This window comes from Sus scrofa, chromosome 1, assembly GCF_054392235.1.
Source record: "Sus scrofa isolate SSC_HxYL_T2T_F1_AM1 chromosome 1, Sscrofa_HxYL_maternal_Yorkshire_Landrace_v2.0, whole genome shotgun sequence".
Taxonomy (NCBI): Eukaryota; Metazoa; Chordata; class Mammalia; order Artiodactyla; family Suidae; genus Sus; species Sus scrofa.
In genome coordinates this window covers 118,282,316-118,306,398 of record NC_139383.1, presented here as the reverse complement: position 1 = coordinate 118,306,398, position 24,083 = coordinate 118,282,316, and the positions used below count along the sequence as shown (strand labels likewise).

General features: G+C 42.5%; 1 long non-coding RNA gene across 1 annotated transcript in view; it reads left to right on the top strand.

Annotated features, from left to right (window-relative positions):
* Window positions 1-22,902, top strand: part of LOC110260973 (uncharacterized) — a 30,569-nt gene extending 7,667 nt beyond the window's left edge. The window contains exons 5-7 of the long non-coding RNA XR_014809932.1: window positions 516-545; window positions 19,736-19,890; window positions 20,460-22,902. This is a non-coding gene — a long non-coding RNA (uncharacterized LOC110260973). The remainder of the gene's footprint in view (window positions 1-515; window positions 546-19,735; window positions 19,891-20,459) is intronic.
* The last annotated feature ends 1,181 nt before the right edge of the window (window positions 22,903-24,083 follow it).

Genomic DNA, 24,083 nt, shown 5'->3' with positions numbered 1-24,083 from the left:
CCCCCTGAAGACCCCAGCCAGCCCACCATCCCCCAACACACGTTCATGCACGTCCACACCCAGAGCCATCATACCACTGCCACTCCTCTCACATGCGGCAAAGGCCAGCCACAGCTCTGCGTTGTGTTTCATGTTTTCATGAGTCTAAAACACTGACAGAACCTTGGTTCAGTCCCTGGCTCACAACCAGATGATTTCAGGCAAGTGATTTTGACCTTTCTGAATTTGTTTCCTTCTCTGTCTAAGCCTGTCCTTTATGGCTGTGTTAAAGAAAAAAGATAAAATATGTCCAGGGCCTGGGACATGGCAGCCTATCAATAAATATTAGGGTTGTTAACACATTGTCCCCATGCAGGGCCCACTCTAAAAGGAAGATGGAGCAGGACCTGTCTGTCTCTGAAAAAGACCCACCATTATCCCATATTACCTGGGCCTGGGGATTCTGGAGAGAGGCTTGTTTAAAGGGTGGGGCTGGCATCACTTTCTGAAATTAATGCCTTATTTTTTTCTTTTAGTTTTAGAGTCAACCATGAACAAAACACCAGGTGAGTGTGTCCGAGGAAGAGGGAGGCCCATCTGGGAAGGGCAGGGCCCGCCCTGAGCCTCCTTCTTTTCAGCAGGTAGAGTGTTTCCAGGAGAGGCACCTTTCCCAGGCCCCTGTGCCGTGAAGCTCAAGGGCAGCAGCAGGGGCCAAGCCCCGTGGTGGGAGGGCAGGGGATGGAAGCTGTGGGCTAGCGCTTCCCACAATTTCAGGCACGTGAAAATCACCTGGGGGCTTGGTCAAAACGCAGTTTCCCACTGCGATCTAAGGTGACCTGAGGTTCTGCATTTCTTACCAGCCTCAGGCAATGTCACTGCTGTTGGTCCCTGGACTGCACTTGGAGTACAGGGCTCTGAGGTGTGATGTTGGCATTGTTCAGAGAGACTGTAGGTGGTGAGAAAGAGAAACCAACTTGTTCCTCCCAAGAGTCACCATCCAGAAGGGAGCATGTGATGCCCACACCAGCCTGGGCTCTGGGGGGTGAGAAAGAAGTAATTCCTCACCAAGGAATTGGGCCAAAACCACAAGTGCTGACTCTACCCCTCCTGGGCCCACAGCAGGACCTGGGGGAGCTAAGGCACCAGCCAGGGCGAGGGTGAAGCAGGTGGAATGCTAGGGTGCAGAGCTCAAGGAGGTGCCCACTCTCCAGTCATATAAGCACTCGAGCACGAAAGCTACCTTGACTTTTGCACCCTGGGGGCCTCACTCTCCTCACCCTTCCAGCCTTGCCAAGGCAGAGACCAGTCAGTCTTTAGTTTCCCTCCTTGATGTTCCATCTGGGACAGCCAGCTTAGCCCTCTGTGGCTCTGCTTGTCCCTCAAGAAAATAAGGAAACAAAGTGAAGGTGGGGAAGGTAAGGCAGTTGCTTACCACAAACTTCTTCAGAATCTATTTATCTTGGACTGTCTGGCATCTACCCCTGGACCTGCTGTGTAATAGGTTTCAATACATGTTTTGTTCAGTGACTGGTTGTATCCTGTCACTCAGTGGAAAGGATCTGTCATTATCGAATTGCAGTTCTTCCCTATCAAAGGGCAGGACCTGTGTTTCGGCATCTTTGCACTTAGTGTGTTCCTGGAATATAATACAGGTAAATAAAGGTCCATTGAATCTGATAAAAGTGAAAGTCATTCCCCCTGAAGGTAAAGTCAGTAGTTACTTATAAGGCGGCAAATGCGGGACCTTTTTCAAAATATTTCCTTTGCTCTTCTTGAAATTCCTGTGTTGATAATTTGTTCCTTTCACTTTTCCTTCCCCACTTGTCTCGCTTTATTTTTATATTTTTAACCTTATTGTGTCTTTTAATTTGCTCCAGGACTTGTCCCCTATTAAAGGGGTTTTTAAGTATCAAAGAGGAGGCAGGAAGGTTTGGTTTTGTTTAGGATAGGAATCCAGGGGTACTTTTACCACCAGAGACAGCCCTAAGTAGTTCATTTTTCCTGAGTGGAATTTTTTTTTAATTGAAGTATAGTTTATTTACAATGTTGTGTTGGTTTTTGGTGTCCTGTGAAATGATTCCGATATATATATATATACATATACATATACATATACATATACATATACATATGGTATATTGCATATATATTATATATATTCTTCTCATATTCTTTTCTGTTATGGTTTATTACAGGATATTGAGTATAGTTCCCTGTGCTATATAGTAGAACCTTGTTGTTTATTTTATATTTAGTAGTTTGTATCTGCTAATCCCAAACTCCTAATCTATACCCCCCACCACCATTGTCTTACTTTATAATAGCAGAGCCATAGGAAAGGCTTACAGTAACCAAAATAAAACGTTCCCTTTATTGCTTTTTTGCCTTGGGAATTTTATAAACCAGGCAAACTATTGCTTGTGGGCCATATTCAAGCCACTGCCTGTTTTTGTGCAGCCTAAGAGCTAAAAATGTCTTTTAATTTTTTTTTAATGGTTGGAAAAAACTCAAAAGAAAAATAATAGTTTATAACATATGAAAATTATATAGAAGTCTTGGTGCAGTGGAAACAAATCTGACTAGTACCCATGAGGTGGTGGGTTCGATCCCTGGCCTCACCCATTGGGTTAAGGATCTGGCGTTGCTGTGAGCTATGCTGTAGGTTGCAGATGTGGCTTGGATCCCAAGCTGCTGTGGCTGTGGTGTAGGCCTACAACTGTAGCTCCAATTCGACCCCTAGCCTGGGAACCTGCATATGCCATGAGTGCAGCCCTAAAAAGCAAAAAAAAAAAAAAAAAAAAAAAAAAAAAAAAATTATGTAAAATTCTAACACCAGTGTTTATAAATAAAGGTCTACTGAAACGCAGCCACATCCATTCAAGTGTTGTCTATAGCTCTTTGTGCTCTAACAATGGAGTGGAATGGCCATGACAGAGACTCTAGTTCCACAAAGCCTAAAATATTTACTGTTTAGTTCCTGTACAGAAAGTTTGTTGACTCCCTACTCTCAAGGGAGACTGTTTGTTCTCCTACACTGATCCTATCAGCTTGTTCCAGTATTTTTGCCAAAATTACTAGATATAATCTAATTCGAGTAAGGAAGTGACACTCATTTTAGAAGTCACAAAGATTCCAAGAAAGTTATGTGTACGTAGAGATCTTAAGAAAATCATGGTTTAACTATTTTGTATATTGTATTTAGTTATTTAGGTTTAGAGAAATGCAAATATTCTCTCTGTGAGGTTTGGAGCCGGCTTTGTCTGAAGCAGGCACTCCTTACCCGAGAGTCACAGCCTCTTTATCTCTTTTCACTGCTCCTCATTCTTGGGGCCCAGGCCATCAGCCCTGGTTCTCCCCTCCCCCCATACTTAGTCTCAGTCTCAGCTCACTGGATGTAGACAGCTTGAATTATGCTCCTAGCCAGAAAGAGATTTTTCTCAGGGCTGGAGGAGGAAGTGATTTACTCTAGGTATTCCCAGCAATATGCCTGGGTATCATCTGTCTGCAGCTAAAGGGTTTCCATTCTGCAAGGAGTAGGGGCAGGCAGGAATAGGTAAGGACAGAATTCCAGAACTGGTATTTCTCCCATTGTCCCCTAGCCCACCCTCAAGTTTATCAATAAGTGTGAGGTTGTCGTTTTGGCCCCCATGTCCCCACATGGACTCTCCACAAACTTACGGTTTTGCAGCTTGTCGGCTTAAAGGAATGTGAACTTGGGCCCAGTTGGCAGCACGGTGATTTTCAAGTTAGACATCCCCTCCCAGTTGGGAGAGTTGATGAAGGCTGATCCCAGTCTGAAAATTGTGATTTCCCCTGGCTGTCTCCTATTCTTAGTTTCCCTGGACTTGCCGTAGGGATTTTGTTGGTCTCAACAGCAGGAGTCTTGGAGCTCCATTTTTCCTTCTCACCTTAGTGCCCTAATTCATAGGCTGTGAGCCACATGGGAACCTTCTAGCCATGCTTTGGATTGCTGGTGAGCAATTTAAAAGTTCCTCCAGGAGTTCCCGTTGTGGCTCATCAGGTTAAGAACTCACAGTGTCCATGAGGATGCAGGCTCAATCTCTGGCCTTGTTCAGTGGGTTAAGGATGCCGTGTCACCACAGCTGCAGCGTAGGTCACAGATGCGGCTTGGATCCAGTGTTGCCCTGGCTGTGGTATAGGTCACAGCTACAGCTCTGATTTGACCTTCAGTCCAGGAACCTCCATATGTACAAGGGTTTTAAGGTGTTCTGTCAGGAACCAGGGGCAGAGACAAGTATATATATTTATTTTTATTTCATAAAGAGAGAACTAATTTTACAGATATGGAACTGAAGACCAGATGGTTGAAACAATTTGCCCAAGATCCTGTAGCTAAGGGGCAGCAGGGTTCACATTAAAATCTAGGGTCCCTGGCCTCTTACCCAGGGCATTTCCCATTACACCACACCGTCTTCCCTTAGCTAGTCCAGGTGGGGCGGCAGGCAGAACCACGAAGGCAGACTATTAATGGATGGAACTAAGTCATTAAAAAGAAGTGAGAGGAACTACTATATGCCAGAGGAAGCACCATCTTTGATGCAGCTATCAATATTTCTTTATATTACAGAAAGTATGAGAAAACAGCTTCAAGACACATATCCTAGACTCTGCTTTCAGACTGCCAACCCTAAGCTGCCACTGGTTCCTTGGACTTAGTTTAGGTTCTCTTATTTAGTACTCGCAATAACCACATGAACAGGTACTATTATTCCCAGGTTTTATTTATTTATTTATTTATTTATTTATTTATTTATTTATGTATGTCTTTTCTAGGGCCACACACGCAGCATACAGAGGTTCTGAGGCTAGTGATCTAATTGGAGCTATAGCTGCCAGCCTACGTCAGAGCCACAGCAACACAGGATCCCAGCTTCGTCTGCAACCTACACCACAGCTCACGGCAACACCAGATCCTTAACCCACTGAGCGAGGCCAGGGATCAAACTCGCAACCTCATGGTTCCTAGTCGGATTTGTTAACCACTGAGCCACGATAGGAACTCCATATTCCCAGTTTTAAAAATAAAATTTTGTGAAGTATAGTTGACTTATAAGGTTGTGTTAGTTTCAGGTGAACAGCAAAGTAAATTGGTTATACATATGTCCATTCCTTTTCAGATTCTTTTCCCATATATGTTTTTACACAGTATTGAGTAGATTACCTTGTGCCATACAGTAGGTCCTTGTTACTGATGTGTTTTATATACAGTAGTGTGTATATGTCAGTTCCGTCCACCTAATTTATCTGTCCTCCCCCCACATTTCCCTTTTGGTAACCATAAATTCGGTTTCAAAATCTTTGTCTTTTTCTGTTTTATAAGTTCTTTGGTATTATTTTTTATTAGGTTCTACATATTAGTGATCTCATAAGTTATTTGTCTTGTTCTGTATGACTTCATTTAGAGTATGTATGTACCACATCTTCTTTATCCATCTGTTGATAGACATTTTGGTTGCTTCCATGTCTTGGCTATTGTAGATACTGCTGCGATAAACATTGGGGTGCATATATCTTTTTCTAATTATGGTTTTCTCCAGATATGTGTCTAGTAGTATATTATCCTCATTTTACTTGAAAACAAAATTGGGGTTCAGAGCTGGGAAGTGGTAGAGCTGGGGTTCAGAGCTGGGAAGTGGAACATGGAGCTGGCTGTGTGCAAAATTCAAGTGCTTTTTTATCATTTTCTGCAGCTTCCCTGCTGAGAATGCTAATGAGCTTCAGGGAGGGGGGAGTCTCCCAGCAGTTGTGACTAGTTTGAGGATGGGCCAGGCAAGGCTCCAAGTCCTTCTGATGGACTGCTCATCTGTCCTTCAAGGAACCCTGGGTTGAGCTATAACTGGGGTAAAAGTCCAGGGAAGAAGACAAACTTCCCCCAGCCAGAGAAACCTGAGCCCCTTTCCCCTAGGATATGGTCCATGGCTTTACATCTCTGATGCTTTGGGCACAGCACTGTGTCCATGCCCACTGACTTGATGGGAGGTAAAAAACTGATGTGATCCTAAACCGGGGCTAAGTTTTATGTCATCTTTCTTTATTAGGAAGAATATCAACAACTACTTACTCTGTATGGTATCTCCTCTTATGAAAAATTCCCTAGGAGGATTGAGCCATTGGTCCCAATCCATGCTGACCCAAATGACAGAACCAGCCTTTCAGTTAGTTCATCTGGCTCACTTGGTGCTAGTGACAGTCACTCACAGTTCAGGAGGTGCCAATTCTACATTCCCCTAGTAGCACAACCATCCCTTTAAATGGACTTTCATATGCAAAGTTCACTGAGGAGATCCTTGCCCACCAGGGCCATGATATCTGTTATGGACCCTGGGCGCTATTGCTTTTGTGGGTCCCTTCCTCCATAAAAAATGCTAAAATTTTATTTTATGTCTGCATTGCCATGAAGACAAACATATTAATATTGTATGCTAAAACACTTTCTTCAGCCTAAAAATCATTTTTTTTCTTCTGATTTTAAAGGCAAGTAAAACATTTCCATGGGTCTCCCAAAACATCCTGGGCCCTAGGCACTGCACTTCCCCTGGCTGATAGAGAATTATTTGGCCCTGCTGTTCTGCACCCTTTGCTCCACCCCACCTCCATGGCCCTATTTGCTAAAACCAGTGGAGAGTCCACATTTGCTTAAGAAAATTCACAGTGCAGTGAATTTCTTCATTGAAGAAAGCCAAGTAATAAAATATAGGGGGGGGGGGGGAAGATACCCTGGAAAAGTCTAGGTCTGGGAGCTGAGAGGCCTGAGTCTCAGTTGCAACTTTGCCACCTGATTCCCCAGTTGTCCTATGGAGCCCAGGGCATGTCGGGGGTATGTTGAAGGTCAAAGGAGCCAGGGGCAGGACCAGGAGCAGGAGAGACGTTTCAATGAAGCTAGAACTCTAGTTGATCTAATTACTCTCTAATGGTAAAAAAGACAAGCAAAAGCCTTGACCTGAGAGGTGGAAGGGGGGCCCCCATCCTGGAAATGGCCAGCAGGGGCTCCTGCCCAGGTGCTCTCAGGAGATGGATGCATCAGATAATGCTTGCATGAGAAGAAAGAAAATTCAGGGGCCTGAGTCCTGGCAGCTCTGCTGTTTGAGAAAGAAGCAGCCAGACAAGAGAAGGGGACAGTGTGATATGGGCTTCCTGGAGAGTGGCCTGGGTAGGGTGGCCAAAGAGCCAGCACAGGCAGCTTGGAGGATGTGGGGTGAAGGAGGGTGGGCACGGGGTGGACCAGATGGCAGAAAACTGCAAGGTACATGAGTGACCTCTCTCCACAGTCCTCAGAATTTGTCATGTCACCAACTTCATGAAATATTCAGCAAGGTTGGATATTTTGTAGGAAGCAGCACAGGAGCTGAGGTTTGTGACCAGTTTTTATACCAGCTGAAACTCCAAAACATGAGCAGATATGCAGGAGCAAGGAATTAGAAGATGCCAGAAATGAGGTGGGGGAGGGGCCAGAGTCTTTGGAAGGGCTTTTAGCAACTGCAGTGAGGACCATCTGGTCGGCAGGCCCGACTGGCTCAGGGCCTCTGGCACATCAGCTTTTTTCAAAAGCCTGTGAAAACATGTGATGTGAGAAAAAAAATTAATGGCTCTTAAACTCAAAGAGAAAAGTATAAAGTATAAAAAAGTAAAAAGTATAAAACTGAAAATAATGCTATTTTAATGAAATGTATATAAGCTATGCAATTGTCACTTCATTCATTTTTCAAATTAGTCCTTTTTTTTTAATTGTTATTTCCTCAATATGATTTTTTTTTCTACTGTACAGCATGGTGACCCAGTTACACATACATGTACACATTCTATTTTCGCACATTCTCATGCTCCATCATAAGCGACTAGACATAGTTCCCAGTGCTACACAGCAAGATCTCATTGCTAATCCATTCCAAAGGCAATAGTTCGCATCTATTAACCCCAAGCTCCCCATCCACCCCCTTCCTCCCTCTCTCCCTTGGCAACCAGAAGTCTATTCTCCAAGTCCATGATTTTCTTTTCTGTGGAAAAGTTCATTTGTGCCGTATATTAGATTCAAGTTATAAGTGATATCATATGGTACTTGTCTTTCTCTTTCTGACTTACTTCACTCAGGATGAGAGTCTCTAGTTCCATCCATGTTGCTGCAAATGGCATTATTCTGTTCTTTTTATGGCTGAGTAGTATTCCATTGTGTATATATACCACACCTTCCTAACCCATTCATCTGTCAATGGAAATTTAGGTTGTTTCCATGTCTTAGCTGTTGTGAATAGTGCTGCAATGAACATGTGGGTGCATGTGTCTTTTTTAAGGAAAGTTTTGTCTGGATATATGTCCAAGAGTGGGATTGCTGGGTCATATGGTAGTTCTATGTCTAGATTTCTAAGGTACCTCCATACTGTTCTCCACACTGGCTGTACCAGCTTACATTCCCACCAGCAGTGCAGGAGGGTTCCCTTTTCTCCACAGGCCCTCCAGCACTTGTTATTTGTGGACTTATTAATGATGGCCATTCTGACTGGTGTGAGGTGGTATCTCATGGTAGTTTGGATTTGCATTTCTCTAATAATCTGGGATGTTGAGCATTTTTTCATGTGCTTGTTTGCCATCTGTATATCTTCCTTGGAAAAATGTCTATTCAGGTCTTTTGCCCATTTTTCCATTGGGTGGTTGGCTTTTTTGCTGTTGAGTTGTATAAGTTGCTTGTATATTCTAGAGATTAAGCCCTTGTCCGTTGCATCATTTGAAACTATTTTCTCTCATTCTGTAAGTTGTCTTTTTGTTTTCTTTTGGGTTTCCTTTGCTGTGCAAAAGCTTGTCAGTTTGATGAGGTCCCATTGGTTTATTTTTGCTTTTATTTCTGTTGCTTTGTGAGACTGACCTGAGAAAACATTTGCAAGGTTGATGTCAGAGAATGTTTTGCCTATTTCTCTTCCAGGAGTTTGATGGTGTCTTGTCTTATATTTAAGTCTTTAAGACCTTTTGAGTTTATTTTCATGCATGGTGTGAGGGTGTGTTCTAGTTTCATTGATTTGCATGCAGCTGTCCAGGTTTCCCAGCAATACTTGCTGAAAAGACTGTCTTTTTCCCATTTTATGTTCTTGCCTCCTTTGTCAAAGATTAATTAACCATAGGTGTCTGGATTTATTTCTGGGTTCTCTATTCTGTTCCATTGGTCTGTACGGAATGAACATACATTCAAGACAGTGTCTTCATTACTGTTGCTTTGTAATATTGCCTGAGGTCTGGGAGAGTTATGCCTCCTGCTTGGTTTTTGTTCCTCAGAGTTGCTTTGGCAATTCTGGGTATTTAGTGGTTCCATGTAAATTTTGGGGTTGTTTGTTCTAGTTCTGTGAAAACTGTCATGGATAATTTGATAGAGATTGCATTGAATCTGTAGATTGCTTTGGGTACTATGGCCATTTTTACAATATTAATTTTTCCAACCCAGGAATATGGGATATCTTTCCATTTCTTTACATCTTCTCTAATTTCCTTGATTAATGTTTTATAGTTCTTGGCATATAAGTCCTTTACCTCCTAGGTCAGATGTATTCCCAGGTATTTTATTTTTGGGGGTGCAATTTTAAAACGTGTATTTTTGCATTCCTTTTCTAATATTTTGTTGTCAGTATACAGAAAGATGACTGATTTATGAGTGTTAATATTATATCCTGCTACTTTGCTAAATTTTTTGATCAGTTCAAGTAGTTTTTGGGTTGATTTCTTAGGGTTTTCTATATATATGTCATCTGCATGCAGTGATAGTTTTACCTCTTCTCTTCCTATTTGGATGCCTTTTATTTCTTTTGTTTGTCTGATTGCTGTGGCTAGGACTTCCAGTACTATGTTGAATAACAGTGGTGAGAGTGGGCATCCTTGTCTCTTGTTCCAGATTTTAGTGGGAAGGTCTTCAGCTTTTCTCCACTGAGTATTTTATTTGTTGTGGGTTTGTTGTTAATGGCTTTTATTATGTTTCCTCTATATCCACTTTGGTAAGAGTTTTGGTCATGAATGGATGTTGGACTTTGTCAAATGCTTTCTCTGCATCTATTAAGACGAACATGTGGTTTTTGACTTTTCTTTTGTTAATGTGGTGTATGCTGATTGATTTGCATATGTTGAACCATCCTTGTGAACTTGGGATTAACCCCACTTGGTCGTGGTGTACGATCTTTTTTATATATTGTTGGATTCAGTTGGCTAAAATTTTGTTGAGAATTTTTGCATCTATATTCATCAAATATATTGGCCTAAAGTTTTCTTTTTTGGTGGTATCTTTGTCTGGTTTTGGAATTAGGGTGATGGTGGCATCATGGAATGTCCTTGGGAGTGTTCCTTCTTCTTCAACCTTTTGAAAAAGTTTAAAGAGTGTGGGTATAAGTTTCCTCTTTGTATGTTTGGTAGAATTCACCTGTTAAGCCATCTGGTGCTGGACTTTTATTTGTAAGGAGTGTTTTTATGATATTCAATTTCATTTCTAGTGATTGGTCTGTTCAGTTGATCTATTTCTTCTTGATTCAGTTTTGGCAGGCTGTAAGTCTCCAGAAAGTTGTCCATTTCTTCTAAGTTGTCAAATTTGTTGGCATACAATTGTTCATAGTGTTTTCTCATGGTTTTTTGTATTTCTGTAGTATCCATTGTGACTTCTCCTTTTTCATTTCTTATTTTGTTTATTTGGGTTTTTTTCCCTCCTCTTCTTGGTGAGTCTAGCCAGAGGTTTGCCAATTTTGTTTACCCTTTCATATAACCAGTTCTTGGTTTTATTGATTTAGTCTATTGTTTTTTTAATCTCTATTTTATTGATTTCCTCTTTGATCTTTATGATTTCCTTCCATCTGCTGACTTTAGGTTTTGTTTGTTCTTCTTTTTCTAATTCATTTAGGTGGTGAGTTATGTTGTCGATTTGAGATTTTTCTTCTTTTTTGAGGAAGGCCTGCATTGCTATGAATTTCCCTCTGAGCACTGCTTTTGCAGCATCCCATAGATTTGAGTTGTTGTGTCTTCATTATCATTTGTCTCAAGGTATTTTTTTAATTTCCTTCTTGATTTCCTCATTGACCCATGGGTTTTTTAGTAGCATGTTGTTTAGTTTCCATGTAGTAAGTTTTTTTCATTTCTTTTTCTGTGGTTGATTTCTAGTTTCATGCCATTGTGGTCAGAGAAGATACTTGAAATAATTTCTATACTCTTAAATTTGTTGAGGTTAGATTTGTGCCCTGGTATGTGATCAATTCTTGAGAATGTTCCAAGTGCACTTGAGAAGAATGTATATTCTGATTTTTTTTGGATGTCATGTACTGAAAATGTTGATTAAGTCTAACTTTTCTATTGTGTCCTTTAGGATCTCTGTTGCCTTACTGATTTTCTGTCTAGAGGATCTGTCCATTGATGTGAGTGGGGTGTTAAAGTCTCCTACTATGATTGTATTCCTATCAATTTCTCCTTTTATGCCAGTTAGTATTTGTTGGAGGTATCTGGGTGCTCCTATATTAGGGGCATATATATTGATGATTGTAATGTCCTCTTCTTGAATGGATCCTTTAACCATTAAATAGTGTCCTTCTTTGTCTTTCTTTATGGCCTTTGTTTTCAATTCTATTTTGTCTTATATGAGTATTGCAACTACTGCTTCCCTGTCTTGTCCATTGGCATGAAATATCTTTTCCCATCCCCTCACTTCCAATCTATATGTGTCCTTTGCTCTAAGGTGAGTTCGAAGGTTTTTGACAGCAGGTCGAAGGTTTTTGCTTTTTTATCCAATCTGCCACTCTGTGTCTTTTGATTGGAGCATTCAGTCCATTGACATTTAAGGTGATTATTGATAAATATGTATTTATTGCCATTTTAAACCTTGTTTTCCAGTTGATTCTCTGTTTCTCTTTTCTTCTTTTCTTTTTTTGTTTGGATGGTTTCCATTTATTTTATGCTTGAGTACTTTTCTTTTCAGTTTTTGTGAATATAATGTTCGGTTTTGATTTGTGGTTGTCCTGTTTTTTAAGTACTTTAACCCCTTCCTATATCTGCTTGCTTTTGCCTGATCATCATATAGGCTCAAACACATTATTAAAATAAAAAAAGAATCTATATTTTCTTACTTTCCTTCCCCACATTGTATGATTTTGATGTCTTTTTTTTTTTTTTAACATCTTTATGTTTAGATCTGTATGCTGGCTTATTTAAGTGACTGCTTCCCAAGTGTGGTTTCCTCCATCCTAATTCCTCTTTTTCTCTTTTTTCTCTTTTTTTTTCTTTTTTTAATTTAGAGAAGCCCTTTCAGTATTTCTTTTAGAATGGGTTTAGTATTGCTGTACTCTTTTAACTTCTGTTTGTTGGAGAAATTCTTTATTTCCCCTTCTATTTTAAATGATAGTCCTGCTAGATAGAGTATTCTAGGTTGAAAATTTTTTCCTTTCAGCACTTTAAGTATATTTTGCCACTCCCTTCTGGTATGTAGTGTTTCTGTAGAGAAATCAGCTGATAGCCTTATGGGGGTTTCCTTATAATTAATGCTTTGTTTTTCTCTTGCTGCCTTTAGAATCCTCTCCTTATCTTTAACTTTTGCCATTTTTATTATAATATAAAATATATTATATTGGTCTTGGTGTGGGCCTATTTGGGTTCAATTTGTTTAGGGCCCTCTGTGCTGCATGTATCTTGATATCAGTATCCTTTAGATTTGAAAAGTTGTCAGCCATAGTTTCTTCAAATATATTTTCAATACCCTTTTCTTTTTCTTCTTCTTCTGGAATTCCTCTTATGCGTAGATTGGCCTGCTTTATATTATCCCATAGGTCTCTTATATTGCTTTCATGTTTTTTCATTTGGTTTTCTGTCTGCTGTCCTGATTGGATGATTATTCTATCTTCCACATCACTAATTCGTTCCCCTGCATTATTCATTCTGCTCTTTATTGTCTTAAGCTCAGTTTGTATCTCTGCAATTGAATTTTCCAGTTTTTCTTGGCTCCTCCTCATATTCTCTAAAGGAATCTGCATTACTGTTCATATCCTCTCTTAATTCCTTCAGTATTTCACTATCTCCTTTTTGAACTCCATGTCTGTCAGAATGCAGAGGTCTGTTTCGTTGTTGACTGCTTTAGGTGAATTCTCCTGTTGCTTTAACTGGGAATGGCTTCTGAACTTCTTTACTTGCTTGTGTTTTTCTTTTTCTGTGAGTTTGGGGAAGCCAAATTGTAGTCTTGTAAGGCTACTTCTATGCAAGAATACCCCTTTGTATTTGGGGGGTGGGGGTTTACTATTTATTTTTGATGTGGGAGTTTGAATATTTGCTGTCTCTTTCTTCCGTGTGAGCAGGCTATTATTCCCAGGATGCTCAGTGTGTTTTCATGGAGACGGAGGCAGTGCGTAGGGCCAGCATTCAGTGCCTGATTGTTGGGCTCTCAACAGCAGCAAGGACCTACAGGAAGGTGGCACAGGCTACTCCTAGTGGCAGGGCCCCGGGAAGTGGTAATAAGCTCTAGGCAGATCTTAAAGGTGACCAGAGCACTTGGCAGTAGCAGAAGAAGCAGCAGGGTGCGTGAGTTCCCAGAAGAGTGAGAGCAACAACAGCTTGTGTTCGATCGCAGTGCCCTCCTCTAAGGTGATTGGAAACACAGGCAGTTCCTGTTCAGGGACCTCTTTTGAGAGCTGGCCATGACCGTCTCTAGAGTCAGTGATAACTGCAGTGGTTTGCCCCTGCCACCTGTAGACCATGCCTGAAGCAACCTGTGTCACTTAACCCCCATAGGAGGTGCTATACAGGCTGCTTCTAGTTGCAGGATCTTGGGAAGTGACAGAGATCAGGCATATGGGTACTGCCTGGAATGTTTGGCAGTGGCAGCAGCAGGGTGGGTGTGTTCCCAGGGGTGCGAGAGCACCAACAGTTGGTGTTTGGTCACAGTGCCCTCCTCTGTGGTGCCCTTTAGGGGAATGAGGCTGCAAGTGATTTTTGTTCAGGTATCCCCAGTGGCAGTGGGCCATGCCCACCTCTGGAATCAGGGATAACTGCAGCGGTTTGCCCCCGCTGCCTGCAGACCACGCAAGAAGCACCCTGTCCCACTTAGCCCACACAAGAGGTGCTGCAACATCTGCTCCTAGTTGTAGGGTCTTAGGAAGGGACAGTGACCAAGTGTCTGGGCGCCACCCAGAGTGTTTGGCAATGGCAGCTGCAGGGCGGGTGTGTTCCCAGGGGAGTGAGAGCAACAGCATATGGTGCTTGCTTGCAGTGCCCTCTTTTTTTTCTTTTTTGCCAACCTCTGAGGTGACTGGTGTTGCAGGTAGAGCCCACCCACTGGCCCACATATAAATGGTATCATGGGGCATTTGTCTTTCTCTGACTTATCTCACTTAGTATAATACCTTCCAGGTCCATCCAAGTTGCTGCAAATGGTACATTTTCATTCTTTTTTATGGCCGATTAGTATTCTATTGTTTGTATAGACACCATCTTTTTATCCATATGTATGAGCTTTCAGATAGCGAGGGTAAAGTTCTCTGGAAGGAAGAAGCACCTTACAAGTGCTTAAGGTGACTCATGAAGAAGAAAGTGAGCCAGAATGAGCAGGTGATAAATTACTCTTTGGCTGGTGGCAGGGAAACTGAACAGGTCAGGAGGCCTGAGTATGAAGCAAGGAGCTGCTGGGGGGCCTCTGGCTTGGACCAGGCAGCGTGTAGCACCACTTAGCCTTGGTAGGTGTCCTGATGGTGCTGGAATGTACTGTCACCCACTCAAGCACTAAAAACCAGCCCAGGTTGCCCTCCTCCTTTTCCTCCTGTAGTGGTTTCACTTGTACACTTGGGAAATGGGAGGAGGAAAAAAATAGTGCTCTCCAGACTTTCTTCTCCCACTCATTTTTTGTCTTTGGTCCTGTTCCCAGGCTCATACTGTACTGTGGCCTTTCCCGTCACACTCGGCTGTGTTCCCTCCCAGCCCAGGCCTCCCCAGTCAGGTTTCTCTGACTACACATTTCTTTCAGTGTAGCTGCAGAAGGGGCCTTGCAGGCTGGGTTCAGAGCTCTGGGTGGTGGAGATGTGGGAGGCCAAACTGAGGAGCCCTAGGAGGAACCGTGGGAGAAACCAGGCCCCCTCCTACCCCCACAAGTGGCCCTGGGGAGAGGACCTCAGCCCTGAAGTGGCAGTGAAGAGGCGCTGGCTGTAAGCTTGCTGGTGTTTGCTCTTCGTGGCAGGTGACCTGGGGAGGCTGTTTAGTGGGTCTGTGTGTCTCTCTATCATGGGTGTCAGTGACAGAAAGACAGTGGCCAAAGAGCAAAGAGGAGCAGTGGCCCCCCCTTCCCCAAGGAGCCCCTGCCCCTTCCCAGTGCTCCCACCACCATGCCAGGGTCGCTTCCAACCCTGAGGTCTAAGAGTTTTTACAAGAATAAACTAACATTCATCTAGTACTTCCCTGAACCCTGTGATGCTGGGAACAAGGTGGGGCAGGCATCACAGTGATGTCCATCTTCAGAAGCAGAAATAGTTCAAGGGTAAACTGATAGCCAGTGTTCTGTGGAGGAGCTGCTCAAGACTAGAGTCTGATTCTTCTGACTCTGAGCTCACGGTGCATGGTCTTGCACCTGAAACCCACAGGAAGGGGCAGCTCTCACAAGCAGACAGCCAGGCTGGGGGCATAGATTTGGAGCAGGAGTACACAGCCTGTGAGTACATGTGATCCCTGAACCAGAATTTCTGTCTCAGGCAGCTCTCAAGGCTCATAAGATACTGACATCATGTAAGGCCTTTGAATTTTAGAAGGAAAGATTGTTTCTTTTGTGGCAAAATTAAATTCATTCATTCATTTATGCATTTGTTCATGTATTCATTCCTCAATGAGTATATATATACATTAAGCACTACTCCCATCTCCAATAAATGCAAACCAATTTGCCCAAATTATCGGGGCACCCAAAAACCCAATCTGTGGAATAAAAAATTCATCCCATTTGTCAACTTAGTCATCTTGGCAAATGCCTAGTTTACCAGTTTTTCCAAATGTACTCACTATAAGAGCTTAAACAGTAATATTTAACAATTAAAATGCTGAGCAGTTCCCTGGTGGTGCAGCCCATTAAGAATCTGGCATTGGGAGGTCCCATCGTGGCGCAGTGGTTAACAAATCTGACTAGGAACCATGAGGTTGCGGGTTCGATCCCTGCCCTTGCTCAGTGGGTTAACGATCTGGCGTTGCCATGAGCTGTGGTGTAGGTTGCAGACGCGGCTCGGATTCCATGTTGCTGTGGCTCTGGCGTAGGCCAGTGGCTACAGCTCTGATTAGACCCCTTGCCTGGGAACCTCCATATGCCCCAGGAGCGGCCCTAGAAAAGGCAAAAAGACGGAAAAAAAAAAAAAAAAAAGAATCTGACATTGTAATTGCAGTGGCTCAGGTCACTGCTATAGCACAAGTTTGATCCCTGGCCCTGGAATTTCCACATACCACAGGTATGGTCAAATAAGTAAATAAATAAAACAAACAAATAAATAAAAAGTTGGCCATACAGAAATAGTAGAAATCAACGTTTTTCCCACATGACACACTACTTTTCCAGGCAAAATTCCAGCCTTAAATGATTTGATAGGATTATTTTCACTACTTATGGTTTCTTTATGTGTTTTTTAATGTAAGCATATATTTTCAAACTCAAAACATTTAAATATTTTTTCATCAGTTTCTCAAAATGGAAGTAAGCCTTAACTTTATAGATAGTATGGGGGAAATGGCTACATAGGAAAGCCTGGACCTAGAGCCAGCCTGCACGAGGGGTCAGCCCAGCTCTGCCACTTCCTTTGGGGCAGCTTGCACACATATATGATGTGACTTCATCCATGTTGTGTACAAACACTAGAGAAGAAAAAACACATCACAAATAACAACAGTGTTATTTCTGTGTGGTGGGATTATGCGTAACTTGACTTGCCTTCCTTATAACTTTGGTTAATGAAAAATGTTAATCAGTGATCAATCTAAAAAAGAAACAAATTTTATTTGAGCCAACCTCAGACCCACAACCCAGGAACTGCTCCATAGAGGTAAATGGGGAGGTCAGGAATCTGATTTTGGTAAAGAGGGTGTGTGCAACCCAGCACACATCTCAGTAGAAAGTTTGCCACTAGGCACTAGGAGCAGACATCTTAGTTGACAGTTATAGTGCTTTTCTAATATGGGAAGATGCAAGAATCCAGGTCACAAAAGACTTTTCCTTAAAATATCTATCTAAAGGACTGTTCTGCCAGACTTCCCAGAGCACAGAGTACCTCATTCCAGGACTTCACCCTGAATTCCTTTCTAGGGTGTACCGTCCGTCAGCAAATGCAGTGGGTAATGACTGACTCTTGTAGAACTGGATGGTGGGCAACATTCTTTATTTTACAAGCCCTTCCCTTTCAGTTTTATTATTATTATTTGGTCTCTTTCTTTTTTTAGGGCTGCACCCACAGCGCATGAAAGTTTCCAGGCTAGGGGTTGATTTGGAGCCATAGCCACCAGCCCATGCCACAGCCATGGCCACACCAGATCCTAGCTGCATCTGTGACCTACACTGCAGCTTGTGGCAATGCTGGATCCTTAACCCACTGAGTAAGGCCAGAGACAGAACCCGAGTCCTCATGGATACTAGTCGGACTCTTAACCCACCGAGCCACAATGAGAACTCCCTTTCAGTATTAATTTCAACCAGGTTTTAGCAGGCATTTGGGACCAATTTGTCCCACAGTGCTACAAATGCTCATTTCCTAGTCAGGCAAGGGTTTTGTTGATAGGCCACTCGGTGTGCTGTTACTGGACTGGCCCCTTTTAACAGTAACCAAAGGCCTCTGGATTACCTGTCTTACTAGTCTATTATGGCCCAGGCAGTTATTCCCTCTTGTTGCTTCTTCACATATCTAGAGTTACACTATTACAAACCTTGATCTTATGGAACTATATGTGTGGCTCATCACTTCAAGTCACCTGAACATCATTAATTTTATCTGAGGCTCAGTCATACATTTGATGATGCAAGAAACAAGAATCTTTTTTTGTGTGTGTGTCTTTTTTGCTATTTCTTGGGCCGCTCCCGCGGCATATGGAGGTTCCCAGGCTAGGGATCCAATCGGAGCTGCAGCCACTGGCCTACGCCAGAGCCACAGCAACGCGAATCCGAGCCACGTCTGCAACCTACACCATAGCTCACGGCAACGCCAGATCGTTAACCCACTGAGCAAGGGCAGGGACCGGAACCCGCAACCTCATGGTTCCTAGTCAGATTTCGCTAACCACTGCGCCACAACGGGAACTCCAAGAAACAAGAATCTTATGAAATAAGCAGAATATAAGTAATGTAGCTAATAACATTAATAAAGTCATAGGCAAGTATTTAAGCAGAGAACTTCCATTGGGTGCAGCCCAGTATCTCCCCAGGTCGCCTGACCGGCCTGTTCTGCGTTAAGGATGATATGCTGACATCGTACAAGAAGTTCACCAAAGATGTCTGCATGTATAAGGCAAGTCGTGGGTCATCGTGACCCTTACAGGATTGAGAAAGGAATGTTATCTTCTAAGGTGTTCCATGACTGGCACCAGGAGAAACACTGACCATAAAGGTTGATCGGATATTTCTGCTCTTGGGAAGGTCAGGTTAACAGATGCAGAGTACACTGGATGGGAGGTAGGAGGCCAAAGGGCAGAGGAAAAATTTTAGGTTTAAATTTTTCTTGTCTTGCCTTAAAATGTGAATTTTATGTCAACGCTTTTCTGTATGTTGGATTTTAATGTATCCTTTTAATGATTTTAAGTGTTACTGTATAAGAGGAACTATCCCAGAGGGCTTCATATATGTTATGTTATTTAGTCCTCACAACAAACACACAAGATAGGTAGTATTATCACCATTCTACAAATAAAGAAACTGAGGCTCCAGAGCATTAAATAACTCACGTGTAGTCCCACATCTGACTTCTTCATCGAAGCTCATGCTCATTTTTACTTCCTCTGGCTCAACCTAAGCATCCTTCTCTGTTAAATGTGTAGTATCTGGAGTTCCCATCATGGCGAGGAATTTCCGTCATGGCGCAGCAGAAACGAATCCGACTAGGAACCATGAGGTTGCAGGTTCGATCCCTGGCCTCGCTCAGTGGGTTAAGGATCTGGTGTTGCCCTGAGCTGTGGTGTAGGTTGCAGATGCGGCTCAGATCCCACGCTGCTGTGGCTGTGGCGTAGGTGGCAGCTGTAACTCTGATTGGACCCCTAGCCTGGGAATTCTATATGCTGTGGGTGCAGCCCTAAAAAGCAAAAACTAAAACAAAAACAAAAGTGTAATATCTGCATCCCAAAATATGGAGGAAGGATGGAGTGAAATGATAGATATGAAAGCCCACTGCAATGGTACAGCCCTCTACAAAGGATAATACGACTGAGGAGTGTGTGGTATGTACACTGTGCTGTTCTCGGGCTCCTTCCGTCATCTCAGTGACCCTGCACAGCAGGTGGCCATTGTTATCCCCATTTTACACAAGAGCACATCAAGGAACAGAGTGGGTAACATGCCAAGTTTACACAACTGTACGTGACATTAGTGATCTAGATGGGAGCCTTTCCATTATAAATGACTCCTGGGTGATCGTTCCATCAGGGAGACATGGCCAAGAAAGGGAGGCATCCTGTGAGACGTTAGACAGTCCTCCTGGCCCAGGAGGAGGTGGAGGAGGGGGTGGGAGGCAGGTCAGAGATCAGAGGTCGGGCATTAGGATCCCCACCTTCACTGGTGCTTATTGACCTTGCTTTCCAGGGACTGGAGGGGACAACCACAAACTCCAAGGACACTGCTGCCACCTGCTGTTCACACATTCTCCATCCAAGGGCTCCTCCCCAACGCCTGCCTTCCTGTTCCAGTGTCTCAAGGTCCCGGTCACCACTGGGAACAGACCCCCTTCTATGGCCTGGGTAAGAGAATTTCAACCTTTGCTCAATTTCAAATGCAGGAAAGGTTAGCCCTTAGCAGAAGGAGAGGGGCTCCAATAAAAGAGTAGAGAGATGCAGCCTGTGGGCCAGACCCTGCTTCTTTGAATCTGTGACTTCATCTATAAAATGATGACAACCATTATATCTGCTTCATAGAATAGCTTTTAAGATAAAATGAGGGTTTCCCCCCCTCTACAATCTACCTTTCTTACCAGAAAAAAAAAAAAAGTTAGCTATGTAAAGGGCAAGCCAGGATGGGGAAAAATCATGCCTCCCCAAATGCCTAAAATCAACCTCTGTTTACATTAACATTCTTAACATTTAAAAAAATTTCATAAAGCATTTCTCTTATATTTTGCTACTGATGTTGAATGTGTCAAAATTTAAGTCTTGAATCATTTTCGGTACATTTTATTATCTGAACCAGAATGTGAAATACTGCAAAGGGTATATGATCTTTTTAAAAGAGAATTGAAAGTGTCTCTCCCATCTGAGACTGTCAGAGTAACTGCCAAGATTCTGGTTCACAAGTTTCACGTCACTTCTTTCAGGCATGGCATCTAGCAAATGGGCAATGTGAAACTGAGAAAACTGGAGGGGGCTTTTTCCACTCAGGTTCCCTTGGGAACCAACACCAACAGCAAAACTAAGAGGCCTGGCTCCCTCCCAGCAGCTATAAACATCACACCAGATTCTGTTTGCCTGAACATTCCTTCTGACTGGATCTAGATGCTAGTATTTGGGTACCAATCAACTTTCATGTGGCCAATCCAATATTCCTTCCTAGAATATTGGCAATTTGCATTGCTGCCTTGAAAGTTCAGCAAAACTGAAACTCTCAATGGGCAAGTTCCAGCAAGTACCTGTAAATGATTTCAGGGCTATCCATTGTACCACTACGGGCCTAGTTGTGGTGTGGATTCCAGGGACAGGTCTGGCTGTTCTCATCCTCTAAAAGGGAGATTGGGTACCACCTTGTTCTCTCGCCTTCTTGGTGTGGACAGAATGCTATGTGAAGATACTATCTGCTGCCTGGATTTTTCTTGTGAGACATGAATGTTTCACGTATCTGGGAGAAGTGCACAGTGACCCAGTGGAGAGCCTAATGGCACAGTGGTAAAGCCAGAGTGTGGGACAGCTGAGGGAAAATGACTCAGGACCTCTGCACCAGAGCAAGGAGGCATCTTTGAGAGGGAGACAAGTCAAATGAAGGCCCTGATGGAGACTTTGGGAGGGAGCACTAAGGCTCGACCTGGACTTAGATTTTTGGTCCATCAGTGATGAAGGCAGCTGAGAAGGAAGCATTTCAAACTGAGACCCACACCATAGAAATAAGAGGAACTCTTAAGATGGCATTTAGATACAGCTCTTAGAAGCTGCTCAGTAACCACACAATAAGTGGTTAACAACAGCAGCATCTCCAGTGGCTCTGTGGCTCTGCGCCACAGTGCCTGGACTAGTCTACTGGGGCTTCTTCAACTGGGACCTGCAAACTCACCCTCAGGCATCTGCGACTAGGTAAGGAATGCTACACTGTATCTTTTCACTTGATGCCACTTTAAAATAAGATTCATGTTTGCAGATTCTGGTCATCTGTGCAGCCCCTGAATAGTATAAAATGATTTTAGTGTCTACATTGGCACTTTAGATTAGATTGGGGCCAAATAATGCTCTTTGAGTTGTCAGAACTAGAGGAAAAAAGAACAGAGATAGATTTAATATGTAAACAAGTAGAGACCAAAGGACATCACAAAACATTCTATGAAGATAACTTACCTAGTCGTTCAACCAAAAGACTAGTGGGTCTGCAGAGTTATCACGCAGCCCATGGGGGGCAGGCCTGCCAAATACAGAACCCTGTCGTGAAAAGATATCCCAAAAAGGTAGGCAGTTTGTCTTTTCCATTTTATACCGGGATGCAGGCCTGCCCCAGGATGATCTTTTGGTTTCAGGGCCCATTTATATCTTAAAAATTATTGAGACTCCTAAGGAGCTTTTGTTGATGTGGATTGTATCAATCTATATTTATGTATTAGAAATGAATTTGAGAGATTCATTTACTAATTCATTTGAAATGACAAAAGTAAACCCATTATATATTAACATAGCTAACCTTTTTAATGAAAATATGTTTTGCAAAGCACAACTTTAGTGAGAAGAGTAGCATTATTTTACATTTTTGCAAACCCATTTGATGTCTGGTTTATCAGAAGACGGCTAAATTCTTATGTCTGCTTAAGTATTCAACCCACTTTGAATAATGTTTTGTTTTTGGTTTTTTGGTTTTGTTTTTTTTTTTTTTTTTTGTCTTTTTAGGGCCGCACCTTCAGAATGTGAAAGTTCCCAGGCTAGGGGTTGAATCGGAGCTGCAGCTGCCGACCTACACCACAGCCACAGCAATGCCAGATCTGAGCTGTGTCCGTATCATATCCTTAATCCACTGAGCAAGGCCAAGGATCAAACCTGCATCCTTGAAGAGACTATATCAGGTTCTTAACCCACTGAGCCACAGTGGGAACTCTGGGATATTATTTTGGTTGACATTAAGCTCAGGGCCTCCACAAAATGTGCCACAATGGCATATTGATGATTTTGAGTTAAAGTACTTAAGAAACAGCCAGTGTAAGAGGGCTACTCTTTTCTGTCTCCTTGAAAGCAGGAAATAAATCTCTCCTGTGAAATGTGCACTCCCTGATCTGGAGGTAGAAGGACACCCTTATCACCAGAGATAAGGAATTAGGGCTGAGAAGCCTTATAAGCAAACCTTGCTACTCCTTTAACTTACTATGGATGGCAAGCCTAACTTTTCTGTTTGGATTCTTTAGTTATTGAGCATCCGAACCTTAAGTTCCTTTGTCCTGTCAATTCCTCACAAATGCATTGTTTCTTTGTGTAAAAAGTATAAAAGCTGTCTGCTTTGGCCATTTCTTAGGTCCCATTTCTCTGAGACCTTCGTGCTCACGAATTAAAATTTGTTTCTTTTTCTCCTGTTAATCTGGGTCTTGTGTCAATTTTATTATTCATCCAGCTACAAGAACTCAAGAGAGGTATGGGGGGAAGTTCCCCCTCCCCAACACTGATGTAGACAAAGAAAATATGAACCCACGCATGTGCTGTTGGAAAAGGAAAGAGTATTTTAATAGACTTTTCAGGTAACTGTGGATGTTCTTTGATATTACATCAAAACTCAACAGATGGTAGTTTCTTAAACATTAATTGCAAGGTAGAATCTAAAAGCATATTGGTGAACTTTTCAAAATTTGGTTGTATTAAAATCCATAGGTTCATAATGCATTTTGAATGACTCTTGTTCACAAAGGATTTTCTATCATCCTGCATTGATCATTTGGAAAATATTGGTTCAGTGAGTCATACAGATCTTCCAAATATTGACATATGTCATTATATAATATCAAGAATTTCATTAATATCACCACAAATCTCAGGAGAAAAGTCTTAGTACTAAAAAGCTGTCAAGTTATGGTATCTTTATAGGCTTCCCCAAATTCTAATTCAAACTTGACAACTCAAGATTTACCATTAGCAGCAAACATTGTCATATGATTTTTTTGAGGTGACAGGCTCACTTCATTCATTTTCAAGAAAATGTCTACCCAATTCCCAAAGGAATAATAGTTTGTCAGTTAACTATTCTTTCTTTTTTTTTAAGTTAGCCATTCTTCTAGGTGAAAATGGATCACCATTTAAAAAGTGGCTAATTCAGGAGTTCCCACTGTGGTACAGTGAGTTAAAGATCCAGCACTGTCTCCATGGTGGCTGGGGTCACTGCTGAGCCCGGCCCAGGGGGTTAAGAATTCAGTGTTGCTGAAGCTGTGGTGCAGGTAGCCACTGTGGCTCAAGTCTGACTCCTGGCCCACAGGGCGGCCAAAAAAAAAAAGGTTTATACTCACTGGTCAAGATTTAGTAGGAGTAATTTTTACAGCTTCATCAAGGACATTCTTAAGTGAAACAAGCTTCCCTCCTGCCCCATGAGTGCATGGTGATGAAGAATACAGTGACTGCTAGTTCAACGTGGTGCCATGGCTTTGATTTGTGTGAAAGTGACAGCAGTTTTACCCACCATCTCTTTTACACCATCTATACAAGTGTTAGCACAGTGAAAAAGGTAATGTCTTAGTATGGTGACGACGATGAAGAAAAAGAGGATGTGGAGA